This window comes from Suncus etruscus, chromosome 2, assembly GCF_024139225.1.
Source record: "Suncus etruscus isolate mSunEtr1 chromosome 2, mSunEtr1.pri.cur, whole genome shotgun sequence".
Classification (NCBI taxonomy): domain Eukaryota; kingdom Metazoa; phylum Chordata; class Mammalia; order Eulipotyphla; family Soricidae; genus Suncus; species Suncus etruscus.
In genome coordinates, this window is record NC_064849.1 from 48,195,367 (window position 1) to 48,212,544 (window position 17,178).

The 17,178-nt window shown below is 34.2% G+C and overlaps 1 non-coding gene across 1 annotated transcript; it reads right to left on the reverse strand.

Moving 5' to 3' along the window:
- Window positions 1-4,136: 4,136 nt before the first annotated feature.
- LOC126002775 (U6atac minor spliceosomal RNA) lies at window positions 4,137-4,257 on the reverse strand. The gene has a single exon (XR_007493413.1). It is a non-coding gene; the product is annotated as a U6atac minor spliceosomal RNA (small nuclear RNA).
- Window positions 4,258-17,178: the final 12,921 nt, after the last annotated feature.

The following is a 17,178-nucleotide window of genomic DNA, read 5'->3' on the forward strand; positions in this document are numbered from 1 at the left end:
TGCAGATATTTGGGCTCCCAATATGATGCTTTCAAGAGGTAGTGAACGAATGCATTATTATGTTTAATTTTTTGAAAGTTTGAAATTTATCACCATCAAGTTTCAAATTAACTATAGAATTATAAATGTTCTTGGTCACAAATACTGTTGTAGGAGTCAACCAGTGACTCACAAATGGATTTAGCTTCATTAACAAAATTATAATGCTGGTGTCAATATGTTAAAGCTATCACCCTATAGCTTTACATTATTGAGCTTCTATTCATATGATTTTCTATATTAATTGATACAATTTAAAAAATTATATTAGTGTGATATATTTTATTAATTTCTAATATTGAAACCTTTTTTTTAACTGAAAATAATTCTATTTGGCTTTGTTACCTATTTTAGACATTGGTCTATTTTATCAAAATTTTAAAAGCAAGGGACAATAAATTATTACCCTTCTAGAATAGTGAATATACTTGTTTAACTAGCAAAACCTAGAACATAAAATGTCTAATGTCCAAAAAGTTTACTTTTTTTTCTGATTCCTTCATTTTTAATATCTTTATTTAAACACTATGATTACAAACATGTGGTTGGGTTTCAGTCACAGAAAGAACACCCCACTTCACCCGTTCAACATTCCCAAAACCAATGCACCCCATCTCCCTCCACTCACACCTTTTGCATGTATTCGAGTCAGGTATTCTACTTCTCTCTTGGAAGTCATACGTATTTTACCTTTATTTTAAGGGCTTTTTGTTTGGTTGGTTTGTTTTGGTTTTTGGGTTTTTTGATCATAAATGGCAGTGCTCAGAGGTTACTCCTGGGAACAATATGGGATGCCAAAGATCAAACGTGGGTCCACTATGTGCAAAGAAAATGCCCTATCATCCTTGCTACCACTCCAATCCCCAAATGTGCATCATTATACCTGGTACATACTATTTCTTTTTCACTAAATCAGAAAATATTTATTATTTATTTTTGCCTAAAGAAAAATAATCCAGGACAACATTTACTCCACTTAATGAATGTAATTTGGTATGTTGAACAAAAGTGGTCTGGTTTTAATTTTTTACTTCTCACAAATTCAAAAATAAATTTTGATTCTGTTATTTATTTCTGGCTGTTTGTACACTTGCTGTTAAAATAATAGCTCAAATAGTGTAGATGAAGGATATAAATTATCCCTGTGAGTAGTAATCCTAAGCAGTATTTGTTTGGCTTAGTTTAGAGATTTCCAGGTGAAATTCCCAAGGGAACCTTGGGACCTGGTGTGGTTGAGTTTTTAAATATATAAAAATCTCTAAGAATTATGCATAAACACAAAGCAGCTTATATGAAACAGTCAACTGAAATTCTATTTTCCATTTAAAAATTAATGCCCTGGTGAGAAACATATTGTACAATTTATCGCATCAAGAGTAAGCCAATTATCCATCTTTGAGATTAGTAGATTTCTTAGCAGAAATGAATAATTTCTAAGAAGACTGGGGAATCTGTGGAAAGAACGGAGTGATTACTATGGTAAGATATATCTCTTCTATCAGTAACTCCTCTTTGCTCAGTTATGCCTACAGGGAGAAATGTTTTCTGTAAAAGAATTCTTACGATTGTGGTGAGCAGCCAATTATTAAAAGATTGAGAGTTGGAGTTGCTGTGTCAGAATAATTTCAGTACAAAAAGGGACCTGTTGAAGATAATTTGTCACATATTTAGGAAAACATGAATTAGATGTTTATCAGGCATTTAAGTAAAAGATAATAGATTAAAGACTTAGGGAAATAAATAACCTTAAAGACTTAGGGAAATAAAACATTCCAGTGACCTTTTCTAATGCAAGAAAGACTATGAAATTAATATAGTAATGTACAAATATGCACATTTTGAAAAATGATGTTTTCTAAAATGCAAAATGCTTAATTTTTGAAAAATACTTTAGAAAATTGCTCAGGTTAATTTAAATAACTCACAGTTTCAAAGCAAAATAAGGGTAGAAAGAGCATTAAATACTTTTAAAACAAGATTCTTTCTCTTTTACTTCAGATGAATATCTCTGTTCAGCTGTGTACAAGGCATCCCTTACCCATTGTACTAGAAGTCTCTTGGCCTTCTTCTTTGTATTTTAATTTTTATTGAGATCAAAGTGAATTACAAGTCTTTCACAGTTATATTTAAGGTACATAGTGACAGTGAATTTGGGAAATTCTCACTATCAGTGTCAACCTCCCTCTGCCCTTGTTCCCAGCATTCTTCCCTTAACTCCACCCTTTGTGCCCTGAACTGCCAGCATAACAGGTTACTTTCGTGTATAGCTTCTTATAGTTTGGGTCTCTTGATTCTGTTGACTTTAGGTTATGTATTTAGATTTGATCATTTTTTTATATCCACTGTTTGCCTCTGGTACCTACTATTCACTTTTTTCCCTTAATTTTTGAGGTAGAACAAGACGATTCATGTTCTATTGTTCTGTTGAAGAAAAAAAAATAAAGAGGGGAGAAGCCCCTGTCAAGAACATGAATATGAATTTAAAAAAAGAAAAAAAAAGAAAAATATAAATGGAAATGGGGACTGGTATGGCAAGCTTTATTTTTTTTTTGCAAAGGTACAGTTAGTATTTAGAAAATTAGAAAGGAAATTTCTTTAACCTAAGAGATACAGGGTTTCTCCACCCTTGAAGCATACCATCATGGGATTGTCTACAAGTTCTGGCCATGTTCATTGTCAAACACTGGGGTCTATTTATGTTGCCAGAGAAAATTCTGCTCAGTTGTGGTTATCAAAGTCAGTTTTCTCTAAATAGAGATCTTGGTTCTTGCACAGGTCCTAGACTCTAGAATAGAGTCTTTCTTTAGGGTTCCAGAAGTTCTGCTTAGTCACAGTTGTTACAGTCAGTCAGTCTTCTATATTTAGTGATCTTGTTTTTTGCACAGATCAAAGGATGGAGTGACCTCTGATTTCATCTAATCATTAGGTGATCAGGTGGGACAACCTGTCATAGAGCAAATGGTCGCTGTTTCCTCATCTACAGGTTGTCATATGAACAAACCCTGGCATAAGTTGGTAATATAGCTGTATTAAAGACTCCCTTCAAGGGGGGTAATTTGAATCCTGGTGCTGTTTTGAGAAATTTTTTTAGCCTTAAGGTTGGGATCTGGGATTCAGGCTTGGATGGTCTATGTTCCAATTATATGAGGTCTAGTAAGTTCCCATGACAAATATTCAGGGTGGGAGGTGCCCCTGTATTATAAACTCTGTGGGTTCTTATTTCTAGTAGGTAAGAGCTTGTTTCTATACATAAGATTTTCCATTTTAGTGTGCCTACAAAAAAAGGAACAATGCCATATTACCCTGTTGGTGCATTAGGTGATGAAAATGTCAGGCTATACTATTTCTGCACCCTGATTTTGACCTAAGCTTTTATCCCAAGCAAGACTTTTCTTCTAGAATTCATACTCAGCAGAACCATAACAAGCAAAGAATATATATGTACATATATATATAAATGAATAAAAATTTTACAAAGGATGGAGTAGGCTAAATTTACATTTGGAAGTTGACACACTAAGCGGTATAACTATTAAAAAAATATACCAGAAAAATCTAGATATCCCCATTAAGTTTTTTGAAACAATATGGGGAGGGGTGATGAGATCCAGGCACATTTTTATTCTACACAGTGGTTTGCATCAGTGAGGGGTCAGGTAGTGTCCTTGAGCTGGGGGTCTTCTGGAGCTGAATGCAGTTGCATGAAGCAGTCCATGTTGGGAGTGGAGGGAAGCAAGACAAAAGGCTACATAGAATGAATCAGCAGAACTGGTGTTTGCATTTCTTGACAGGGCAAGGGATGTGGGACTGAGAGGGTGTCCTTTCACTTTGGGAGATGGATGGCATCTTGTTCATGCAGGGGGATGGTTTTGGTTCCTAGTGAGTTAAGAACTGAGAGCAAAGAGGGTTAAATAGGGAGGAATAACATCAAAATTGAGAACTTGGGAGAATAGAAGTCTGAGTTGGAGTGGGGAGATAAGTTATAAGAGGGGTTATATACAATATAGGCATGGTTTCTTTACAGTATAGCATAGGCAAGCATAGAGGAGCCCAAAAACTTATAGACAAACACTAGAGATCTATTTAAAAAGATCTATTCAAAAAATCTGTTAGATGTTACAAAGTAGGTGGCAGTGCCTTAACCATATGCATGTGCAGGCCTAAACCTCTTCCAGCCTTGTAAAGGGAGTGCTAACCTTCTCTTCTTTGATACAACACCTGTTTCATTTTTTTTTAATAATAATTTTTATTTTGACCAAAGTGGATTAGAAATTATTCACAGTAGTATTTTAGGTATATAATGACATTGAATCAGGGGCATTCCCATCATCAATGTTGTCCTCCCTCCAGCCTATTCCCAGTATGCATCCCATATCGCCCTTCCTTTGCTCCCCCACCCCCACCCCGGACTGCTAGTATAAGTGGGCCATTCTGTGTCTAGCTTGTTGTAGATTGGGTATCGATTCTGTTGGAATTGGTGTTTAAGTCTGATCATTTTTTATTTCTACTCAATGTTCCTATGCCTGTTTGGTTTTGGTTAACGTATACATTTACCTGTTTCAATCTAAGATTATAACCTTTTTGTGTTTATTTTTGTTTATTTGTTTGTAATGGGACCACATCCAGAAATTCTCAGGACTTACTCTTGGTTCTGCCTCAGGGAATACTCCGGGTGGCTCTCAGATTAATTGAAGTCCACATCTTGCAAGATAAGTAGCCTGTCCACTGTGTTATCTCTGGCCACAAAAATGATCCACTTTTGTGCAATTTTGTTTTTCAAGTCAAAATTTATAGTCTTCCTAGTATGTTATTAGTAAAAGTTAGCGTTGAGAGTGGTATTTTTAGACATCTAGCATCAATGAGATACAATGAGATTCATTCCGTACAAATGGACATGGGTACAACTCAGTGAAAGACAAAATATAGAAAATACAGAATATGCAAAACTTTGGAACATTGAAACTCAAATGACAAGAATTATAACCAGTAATATTTCATTACTTTAGTCCACTCAGATCAGTTTTAGGAAAATAAGAAGAAATCTGTGGAATTAATATATTGAAGAAACCAAACAAAACATATTTGGCGTAGTTCTTTGTGGGCTTTCTTACAGGATACTTTTAGTCTACCTAAATGTAAACAGAGCTGTAATATTTCAGACCCCCCGCCGAGACTTTTGAACAGGTACTTGTTATCTATATATTGTTATTTGGTACATATTTTGTCACACAATTTATAGTAGTCAGATACTCGGGACTCAATGCTTAGTTAGGTACCACTCTTTTCATTTGGGGGGCACACCGCATGGTGCTCAGGGGTTACTCCTGGTTCTGCACTCAAAAATTGCTCCTGCAGGCTCCAGGGACCATATGGGATACTGGGAATTGAACAAGGGTCTCTCCCAGGTTGGCTGCGTGCAAGTCAAATGCCCTGTTGCTGTGCTATCTCTCTGGCTCCAACTATCACTCTTAGTGTGGTCAGGATACCATGGTTGCTGAGAATTGAATTTTAGTCAGCCACATGCAAAGCAAGCACTTTAATCTCATTTCCCTGGCTTTTGTGTTCTTTTGAAATATATCAAACTGAAGAATACTCTAATAACATAAATTAATTGACTTACTTCTTATTGAATTCTTTCTCAATTACAACTCTTAAATCATATATAATCAAACTGTTTTTGAAGTAGTTCTATATGTGAGTTGGTGTTATGCTCAGCGTCTTTCTCTTAGCACAGCTGAACTGGGTTGTGGTTAACTTAGAATTGAAGAAGTAGATAGCTACTCTGCTCATATATCAGCATGCCACAATATTATTGATTACCATTCAAAATAATGTAATGTAACTATTGATATTTTTCTACTCATCCATTATGTGGAGTATCATAGGTTGCAAAGTCATAATCAAAGTTCCATCATCTTTAATTGCCACAAAGTAATCGGCATGATGATTATAAAAAATGAAAGACCTGAAATTTCCCAGTGAAATAAATGATAAACTGTTACACTTTTTGTCTAAATGAAGAGCTGTTTCAGTAAAGAGCTTTTTTGGATGAAATATTAACAGCAAACTTGCATTTAGAGTAATTAAACAATGTCAAATGATAGACATCATCTAAGCAGGAATAAAACTCTACATAAAAGCATATGGTGGGAATTGTTACATTAGCTTCACAGTTTCAGAGAATAAACTGGTACCCTTTTGATTTATGTGACAATTTGGAAGAAAAATCAGACTCTATTTTGAAATAAAGTTTAATGAACCAGTCATCATTGCTAAGGTTAATTAGTTGATGTCAAATGTCATAAATAGTCGAATAATAATAGTTCATAACATTGTACAAAGGAAATGTCACTTTATTATAAATGGCATTTTTAGTTATTTTCATCACCTATAATTCTTTGAACAATATAAGAGTCACACCCACATCCCACAGCCACACCACATAAACTCATTGGCCCAACATCACAGATTTATGACTAATCTCAGAAAAGATTCAAGCCAAATCACTAAAATTCATAGCATCTAATGGTCTTCCAAATGAAAGCCCTGGGGAACTCTTGGAAGAGGGCAGGCTGTGTACCCCTCTGCAGTAGCCCCCATAGCCATACCCAAAACCCACAGCCACAGCCTTGTCAACTGCCCAACTTCAGTGCTTCATCACCAATGTCTACGGAAATGCCAAACAAACTGAAACTCCAAGTACAATGGTTTTTGTGAAGAAAATTGGAGGTCTGAATTATTTGAGACTAGGGGCAGGAAGTCTTCCCACTCACTCTGTAATACCATAGGTCCCAGAAGCAGCACTCACATTCTACACTGCTGCTATGTAAACTCATCTACCCAGTTCTACAGGCCCTTGATTTCCTGGAGTGCACAGAACTAAGTTGAGACTTGACAACTCCAAATTCCAGAATACTGACAACCCTGTAGAAGTACATAAAGTTAGATGGCAAAGTAGTGTAGAAATGAAGTTTACTCTCATAAAAAAATTTTTTTTTCTTTTGCTTTTTGGGCCACACCCTGAGGTTCTCAGGGGTTACTCCTGACTATATACTCATAAATTGCTCCTGGCTTGAGGGATGCCTGATGCCTGATGATCAAACTGTGGTTCGTCCTAGTATAGCACTGCAAGGCAAATGCCCTACCGCTTGTGCCACAGCTCCAGCCCCAAGATTTTTCTTTTATTAAAATATTGTTCAATAATTTAAGTAACCATTTAGTCATAATAAAAAAATAAGATAAATTAGACAAATTATTTTATACCTGCTAAAGGTTAGACTTGGGGATAGGGACAAGTAGGTACAATGGTGGAGGGAAGGTCATACTGGTGATGGGTAGGGAGTTGTAACAATGAATGCCTAATACAACTGTATTATGAACAACTTGGCAAACTATGATGTTTAAATAAAGTAGAAAACAAATTGAGTCACATTTGGTTGTACTCAAGTCTTACTCCTGGTTCTATGCTCAGGAATCATTCCTGGCAGTGCTTAGGGGATATTGTTAGGGAACAAACCCTGGTTTTCTGTATACAAGTGTCCTACCTGCTGTATTATCTCTCCTGCCTGCCTTGCTCTATTTTGCCTTGTATTTACTATACAGTATTAATTTCTATTGTTAGATGCCTTTTATATTGCAAAGACTACATATTGAAAAGACATATATTAAAGAGAGAGCGAAAACTGAAGAAAAAAGAAACTAACCACATGTTTTTAGAGTTATAAAGTTGATTGACAAAAAGAAATACATATTTGTAAACCATTATAATAAAAAGAAAATATTAAAAATATGTTATCATATGAAACACTAAACCACGTTTCTAAATGAAAGATGCCATTGAGACAATCACAGTTCTTGTGAATTAGATAGATAAAAGTAAAAATAGAATGGGCAGCTTATGAAATCTTTATTTTATTTATATATGTATAATTATATATAAATATTTTTATTTTTATAAATAAATATCATATATATATTTTATAAACATATAAATATATTTATATATTTATTTAAATATATTTATTTTATATATATTTATTATATATGTATGTGTGTGTGTGTATATATATATATTGGGTTTTTGTCACCTCAGTAGTGCTCAGGGGATATGCCTGGCACTGTACTCAGAAATCGTCCCTGGCAGGGTCAGAGAACCATGTGGGATACTGGGAATCGAACCGGGGTCTGTCCTGTGTTGGTCGCGTGCAAGGAAAATGCCCTACCGCTGTGCTATCCCTCCAGCCCCAAATTTATGAAATTTTTAAAATTACAATCATGATGTCTTCTGGATGCAGAATACTACTCTGACAGGGATTCTGTAACTTCTTTACTCCTCTTTCCTCTTCTAGAATAATCTCCCTTAGGAAAAAAAATCCCATTACAAAGATATTTATCCTGATAAACAGAGGCCCTCAGATCTGTAAAAGTCTAGCCCAGATAGATTAAGATAGTTAGGCATCTGACCAAAGAATGTTCTGTTTCTGATGATTACTGGTTCTAAGCAATATTGTAGGTGGAAGGTAGTCAGTGCTCAGTCCAACTAACTCCTCTAAGCTGTTAGCCCTCTGACACAATGTTTTTCTTTTATATCTGTCTTTTTTCTTTTTTTTCTTTTAGTGAAATCACCATAATATACAAAGTTAAAAAGTTTTTGAGGGGGCCTGATTGATAATAGCAAGTAGAGTAATTTCTGTGTACAGAGAAACTCCTGAAAACCACCATATGTGGCCAAAAGCAAAAGCAAAATAACAAAATAAAAGTTGTCTATTGTTGAGTTTCAGTCATACAATGTACCTACTCCTATATTTTCACCTATATATTCACCATTTTTCACTTTCTGCTACCAATTTTACTAGTTACTCTCTCCCCTTTGTCCTCCCCACCACAGACACTTTAATTTTCTCTGTCTCTCATTTTCTCAGTCTGTCTCTTTTCTTTCTTTCTTTCTTTCTTTCTTTCTTTCTTTCTTTCTTTCTTTCTTTCTTTCTTTCTTTCTTTCTTTCTTTCTTTCTTTCTTTCTTTCTTTCTTTCTTTCTTTCTTTCTTTCTTTCTTTCTTTCTTTCTTTCTTTCTTTCTTTCTTTCTTTCTTGCTTTCTTTCTTTCTTTCTTTCTTCTTCTTTCTTGCTTTCTTTCTTTCTTTCTCTATATATACATAAACCTCCATTATTCTCTCCCTGTATTTCATATTTCTCATTTTACCAATTTTTTTTTCTTTTAAGCACCAACATTTGAAATTTTGTTACTGAAGGGGTATTATGCATATCACTTTACTTCCATTCAGGTCTCAAATCTTTTCCAAAGTGGCCATTTATAACTATTATTGTCATAGTGGTCACTTCTCTTTTTAACTGCACTCATAATTTATATGGTCTTTGGATATTATTCTCATACAATGTTCTGTTTAGTTTCATCCCTCAGATGACTGCAATCACTCTATATCTGTCCCTTTTCCCTGACTGCTCATTTCATTCAGTATGATATTCTCCATGTCTAGCCATGTATAAAAATTTTCACTTTATTTTTTCTAACAGCTACATAGTATATATGTGTATGTATATATATATATATATCTTATATATATTTTATATATATGTATATATATCTTATATATATATACATATACACACATATATATAGTATATCTGTACCATAGTTTCCTTATCCATTTATTTGTTTCCAGGTTCCTGTTTACATAATCCTCAAGGTGCCCCTGCTTCAAGACCACTCACCTGGCTTATTCCCAGAAAAAAAAAGTGTTATGTTGCATTATGGTTATTTTAGTAGTAATGAAAATGTCTCTAAATTTTACTAACATTTTAAAATTCTGAGAAAAGGTTGCCATAGTTACTTTGAAATTATGTAAAATAATATTATTTGAGAGAGACATTGGACTTATTAAGGATTGGTGGACAGAAGAGATAGCACAGTGGTGGGGCATTTGTCTTACATACAGCCGACCTGGGAGGGACGCAGTTCAATTCCCGGCATCACAGATGGTTTCCCAGTCTTTCAGGGGTAATTTTTGAGTGCAGAGAAATCGAGGAGTGACCCCTGAGTTCTGCTGGGTATGGCCTAAAAAAACAATCATTAAATAAAGTTTTTTTTTTTAAGGACTGGGATTCCTTTCATTTTTATTTATTTGTTTTACTTACTTATTTACTATGGCTAGGCTTCCCAATACTAGCTTGAATAAAAGTGGCAATTCTTATGTTGCTATTTATTTTGGAAAAATATCATTAGCCTTTTCACTATTGACTATGATGTTAGTTTATCATAAGTATCCTTCATTGTTCTAAAGTATGATCCTGTTATAAAATTTACTTAGACATTTTTATCATGAATAGATAAATTGTAAAAGAAACCAGATTATGTAACATTTCGCAGTTTTATAATATTTTGTATATTTAAATATTGCGATTGATTGCTAACATGCCTTAAATCTTATGAATTTTCAAGTTTAAAGAAAATGCATTTTTATAAGTGTATTTTTACAAATATGATGTCCAATAGCAATACTTATTCAATCACTACTATGAACATGTATTTCAGGAAACAGGCAATTTAAATTAAAAAAAATAATGAGGAAAAATAATGAGGGGCCAGAGAGATAGCATGGAGGTAAGATGTTTGCCTTGCATGCAGAAGGATGGTGGTTTGAATCCCAGCATCCCATCAGTTCCCCTGAGCCTGCCAGGAGCGATTTCTGAGCAGACAGCCAGGAGTAACCCTGAGCACTGCCGGGTGTGACCCAAAAACCAAAAAAAAAAAAAAAAAAAGACCTGTAAGCACTTCTAATAAAGACCATATGTAAGAAAACACAATATAATAATTTTTAATATAATTTTTATTTTAATCATAGTGGCTTACATATCATTGACAATAATATTTTAGGTACATATTAACATAAAATCAGGGGAATTCCCATCACCGAATTGTCCTCCCTCCACTTCTGTTCCCATCCTACCTCCTATATCCTCTTCCCTCACCCCTGGGGCTGCTAGAATAAGTGGTCCACTCTGTGTCTAGCTTACTACTTAGTGGTCTTACACCTGTTTGATCTTGGTACTTCCCATTTTTCCCGCTCTAGTTGGGAGGCGGGACTAGATAGTTCAAGTTATGTGGTTTTGTTTGAAGAAGAGAAAAGTAATAAACTGGGGAAAAAATCAAATACTCTAAAAATGGGCGGAGTCCTTCTAAAGGCTCTCATCCTAGGTTTGAGAGATGAAGGGGAAAAAGAAGGTGAAACACCACAACAGTACAAGAAGTGTCAAATAAAATATCCAGTGAGCACTTCAAAAATATAAAAACATAAAAGCCATGGTATTGAGATAAAAAATGTGGTAGAGCACATAAAGGAAGAAAAGAAAAGAATAAAATAAATAAGTAAATGGAGACAACAACTTCAATAGCCAAGTTGTACTCCTTGACCTGTGCAGATACCGAGATTTCTAGATACAGAGGTTTGATTTTATCACCCAGGACGGAGCAGAAGTCTTCCATACACCACAAAAGCACCAAGGGGAGAGTAAATGAACCCGAAAGGAGTCTATAGTTAATCCCAGAACAATATACTTCAAGGGTGGAGAATCCCTGTATCTCTTAGGCCAAGGGAAATCCGTTTTGAATAAGCGCAATATTTACTGTGCATGTGCAGGAGGGAAGAAAAAAAAAGAAAAAAAAAGGCAAAAAGCACAAAACAATTTTTTTTATTTATTTATCTAGTTTTTGTCGACTTCTTTGTTTTGGTTTGGCTATTGAAGTTGTCTCCATTAATATAATGATTTTTAATTTTAATTTCTAAATTGTATAAGTTTGTCTAAAAAATTTTAAGAAGTATAATTTTGTTATTTTGCAGCAAAGATTAGTATCTAATTTCGAATATGCTATATCTTGTTTTGTAAAAACTCTGTATTCACTCTAATTTGATTTCTGGCCTTCTAGTCTATTTCCTCTACTGAAAAAAATGCATTTAGCATATGGTGTATGTTAGAATGTTCTGTATATGGAGTATGCTTACTAGTAAAGTATAATCAAACAAATTTTTATAAAAAGAAGAATGAGGTTTTAAAACACATTTGTTCCAAATTCTTTATAAAAAAAATTAAACAACGCTAGGGGCCAGTGTGTAATATAGCAGGTAGAGCATTTGTTTTACATGTGACCAATTAGAGTTTAACCCCAGTACTCCATATGATAACCCAAGTCAGACCAATATGATTGCTGAACATATAGTTAAGAGTAAGCACTGAGCAGCAATGAATGTTGCCTGAAAATCAAAATCCAAAATAAATCAATCAATACATAAATAGTCAATTCTTCCAGAAGCTAATTATTCCAGAAATTGAGAATTTGAATTTTTCTATGAAATCAACATTTCAGCACATTTTGAAAAGAATAATTTATGTACTAAAATATAATTTAATCTAAAATATAATTTACACATAAATATGGAAAAAGTTTATGGGGGACACAAAGCATATAATTGTTATAGTATATTAATTATGGTTTCTGAGTTCCAACTCATTTACATAAACTGACAGTAAAGAAGGTATCGAAAACACATGTTTACTTGCATTTACCTAGCTATTGAGATAGTAAAATGAAATTATATGAATAATATACTTAAGTATTAAATTATGAATAATAAAAATAAATAATATAAAGTTTCTGAGGTCAATATATCAAAGCAATAGTTGAATGTGAGATGATCATGATAGCCAGTATACTATGAAATATCCTAAGGTATAGTTGAGTTCCATATAAACAAGTGATATGAAAATATAATGTTTTGCTATCAGACTCTGATAGTTAATGAACAATATGACCACAAAGCCCTATTTAGGAATTTCTTTGTCATAATTATTTTGACTTCCTGAGAATTTTTCAGGAATAATGAATTATTAATAAGGTGTGGGATCTCCTCCCCCCAACTTATTTATCCCACCAGAATAAACAGAACTGCCCACACCTGGAATGGACAGGTAGAGGAGTTTACATGGGAGAGAGAGGGATTAAGAAAAGTTAGAGAGAGAAGTGTAGCAGAAGCAAGAATCAACAGCGAAATTCAACAGAGACTAAGCATCAGTATTAGCAGTTGAGCATCAGCAAAGAAGCAACAGCAGTAGCATTAGCAAAGGGAGTTAGTCAGCAAGGAAACCTGGAAAAAGCAACTGAAAGGGAGGCAGAGGCCGAGAGAGTCAGAAAGAGTAGAAAAGTAGCTGCTAGGAAAAGGCTTAGCATAGAAGCCATGTGAGGAAATGTATATGTTAGGTTAGAACCATTAAATAAAGCTGGCTGACTCCTAGAACTTCATCTGACTGCATTGTGAATCTTTCCCCCATCATCTTGCAACCTTCAGATCTGCCAGGATGTAGGGGTTGCAGGAGAAGAGTCCAGCCCAGAAAGACCTCATCATCCCCGCATCAACTCTAGGACTCTTTAATTTAAATTAAAACAACAATAAGGTAGGATTTGGTATTTATGGTAAACTACACGAATTATATATAATAGCAAATCTCACAAAAATTCTCAAAAATAATTTTAGTTATATTATGTTATGTTACAATTAACATTAAAATATATTTGAAATTAATCAATGCATTCAGCTGTAAATAATAATCAAATAATGTATCTTTTCTATTTTTAAGATAAATATAGACTGCCTAAAGCATATGACTTTTAAAAATTTATTCCTTTAAATTCTATTTAATTCCTTACAAATTAAGATGCTGAGAAGGATTTTTTTTAAAGATATCTGCTTGTGTATAATAATAAAATATTCTAATTATTTTTTTCTCAGCAGTTGGAAGTAAGCCTATTTCAAGGAAATAAATCCTGTCCAGAATGTTCCCAACTATTAAACAAAGGCAGAATTGTAGTTTTTCTAAAAATAATCTATAAGTGTTTCAAAGAGTTATTTAATACAGATGATAAATATGCATATTTATTAATTAACACAAGGCGCAGCTAGTTGTTTTGCTCCTATTTTCAGCCCTAGAGGAATAAATTTTAAAATAATAAATAATATGTTATATTTATATTATAAAAGTTTCTAATTTATAATTAATTCCTCCTACATTTTTTAAGTCAACAATATCCATATGGGAATTTGTTTGTTTATTTATTTTTGATTTTTGTTTTTTGAGTCACACAAGCAGCGCTCAGGGGTTATCCTAGTTCTGGGTTCAAAGATCACTTCTGGCAGGATCTGGAGTCCATATGAGATGTTGGGAACCGAACTCAGGTTGGTACCAGGTTGAGTCTATGCAAGGCAAAGGCCCTACTGCTCTCATTAAGTTCTCCATGGGAACTTAATGCAGATTTTTTTTTTTGGCCAGGAACACATGGTTCTATTAGTTGTCACATATAAAGATTAGATAAGCAAGTACTATGTTTAGTATTGTCCATTTCAAATAAAAATAACCTAAACGTTAATATTGTAATTTGCTGTGATCTACTTTATTTTTTAAGAGTAAAAAATTAAATAGGATGGGGAACTTAAATCAGTGCTTTTAAAGAAATAGAAAAATCAGAGGACAGAGTGATAGTGCACTGGTAGGGCATTTACCTTGCACGCGCTGACCTCGGTTTGATCCCTGGCATTCCATATGGTCCCTAAGCCAGGAGCGATTTCTGAGAGCATATCCAGGAGTAACCCTGAGCATCACCATGTGTGGCCCCCAAAAAGCAAACAAACAAACAAAAAAAATAAAAAATAGAAAGATGTTTTTGCTAATGGACAGGAAGATATAAAATGGTTAAAATTACAAAACTATTCAAATAAAAATCAGCTTTGCTAAGAGAGGCAGTTTCTGTTTACAGCTAGAAATCACTGTTGAGAATTCCCTAGTTCAGAGCCTTGGCAGTCTAAAAAGACTCCATGCATTTGGATAAGCTGGAGAAATTTGGTGAATTTACTTGATGCAGAACCTGAAAGTGGCAGCTCTAATAGACAGCTTAAACTTGTCTAAGACTTGTAAGAATGTACTTGGGTCTAGAACAAGTACAAAAGGGTAGGGCACTTGTCTTTCAAGTGACCAACCCAGGTTCTGTCCTCAGCAGCCTATATGGTCACCTGAGCCCCTCCAGGCATGACCCTGTGTGTAAAAGTAAACCCTGAGCACAACTGTATGAGTCCCTAAAACAAAAACATAACAAATAAACAAATGATCATTCTGCTAAAAGAGAAAACTACAAAACTATTGTTTATAATGGAGAAGTATAAATAAAGGTCTGATTAAGATAGTGTCACCATAATCCTAGAAGATTCAGTCCTAAACTTCAGAATTTCAAAGTCCAAAATCAGGAGTGTTTAAATCTGAATAATGAAATTCTGAAAGCTACTTTGTTCTTGGATGATGGTGGGGAAGGGAATATGACCAAAAGCGTATGCAACATATAGTGTTTGTGTGAAAGGACCTTATAACTGTTACCTCACAGACAGAATGGGAAGAGTTATGTATGAGGTAACTTCACTGAATAAAAGGGAGTTTAGACTTGTTCTCATTGGTGCATTATAAACAAATACCATTTTAGAACATGGGCTGAAGATACACTGGGACACTAATTTTGAAATGCAATTAAAGTATGACTTACGATAGAGGAAACCCTACCACCACCACTCTGCGTTCACTAAGGACAATGAGTTCTTACAATGTAATAAAAATTCTTGGCGTATAATAAGATTTAGAGATGGAATTTGAAGAACTTACTTTGTCACGAGCCCTGAGGTTGTCAGCATCCATCTTGTAGAAAGAGGCATGATGATAAGAATTTTACTTGGTGCCACTACAGGCTTAGAGGAGGCTGGATCCCTTTACTAAGAGAATTTCCAAAGGACCAAAGGCCAAAATATAAATCAAAGATAAAAAGACTATTATCTACTCCCAAATATATGACTTGAAACAACCGTAGCAACTCTTATGTAAGTAGAAAGTTTTAGGCATAAATGGGGAAGGACGTGACATATTATGGGTATAAGATGAAACAATGAATGTTGATAATGTTATATATAATTTGGTTTAAAACTTTGGTTAGCTGGCCAAAACACCTAATAGAAGACTTTTGCTATTTGTTCAACAACAGAGGATGTTAAGTAACCCAATAGAACATAGCTGGGAACCTTCAGGAAAAATTCAATTTTAAAACTTAAAATATAAAATTTTCTCTGATTTTTTTCTTTCATGAAGTATAGTTATGAACCCAAAGACATACCTGCCATCTTAAGATAATGATAGAAAGAGTGTTAAATCAAGGATTAAGGGAATATAAGAAAAAGAAAGGAAATGTTTTATTTGAAATGTATTTGAGAAATATCTCAAAAGTTATTCTCAAAATCCTAGGGCCATTAGACAATTCTCAGACAATTGGGCCAATGTTTTTGTATTAGGATCTAAGGATGCAAGGTTGTTAGGCACTGCTATGCCAGAAATTACTAGTGTTACCACATAGGGCCATACTCAAGGGACCAGTGATGCTAGTATTAGAACTAAGATCAGCCACTTGTTCAATGACTTAACTGTTAGTGCTCCAGGTGCAAATTCTTGCTAATTTTAAACATGTGTGGCTGAACCAGTGGCGCAAGCAGTAGGGCTTTTGCATTGCACACACTAACCTAGGAAGGACTATGGTTTGATTCCCCAGCACCCCATATGGCTCCCCAAGCTAGGAGTGATTTCTAAGGGCATAGCCAGGAATAACCCCTGAGCATCACCGGGTGTGGCCCCAAAACCAAAAAAAAAAAAATTTTAAACATGTATTGGTTTTCTTTTAATATATTTTTTCAAGATAAATTAGTAATTTTATAGTTTATGTCAATGACTACAGTTTATGTCAATGAGTAAAACTAGGGAGAAAATTAAACTTTGGAAAATGTTGACTGATAGTTTTGATGTGAAGTTTAGAAATGATTCAGCTTCTAAGTGTAGGGTCAGGCCACACAACTGTGTGCTGAGAAGTCATAAAGTATTTTGTAATAGTAAAGTATTTCTGAATGTGCAACTGCTTACACTGATTTAAAATCAACTAAGTCTGAGGTGTTTCAGTTAGCAATTGTTCATGTGTTGAATTTATTGGGCAAAAAGAGGTCACAGTAGAAAAAGTTTAAGAAGCCTTGCTAGAACATATATGCAGTCATTATAT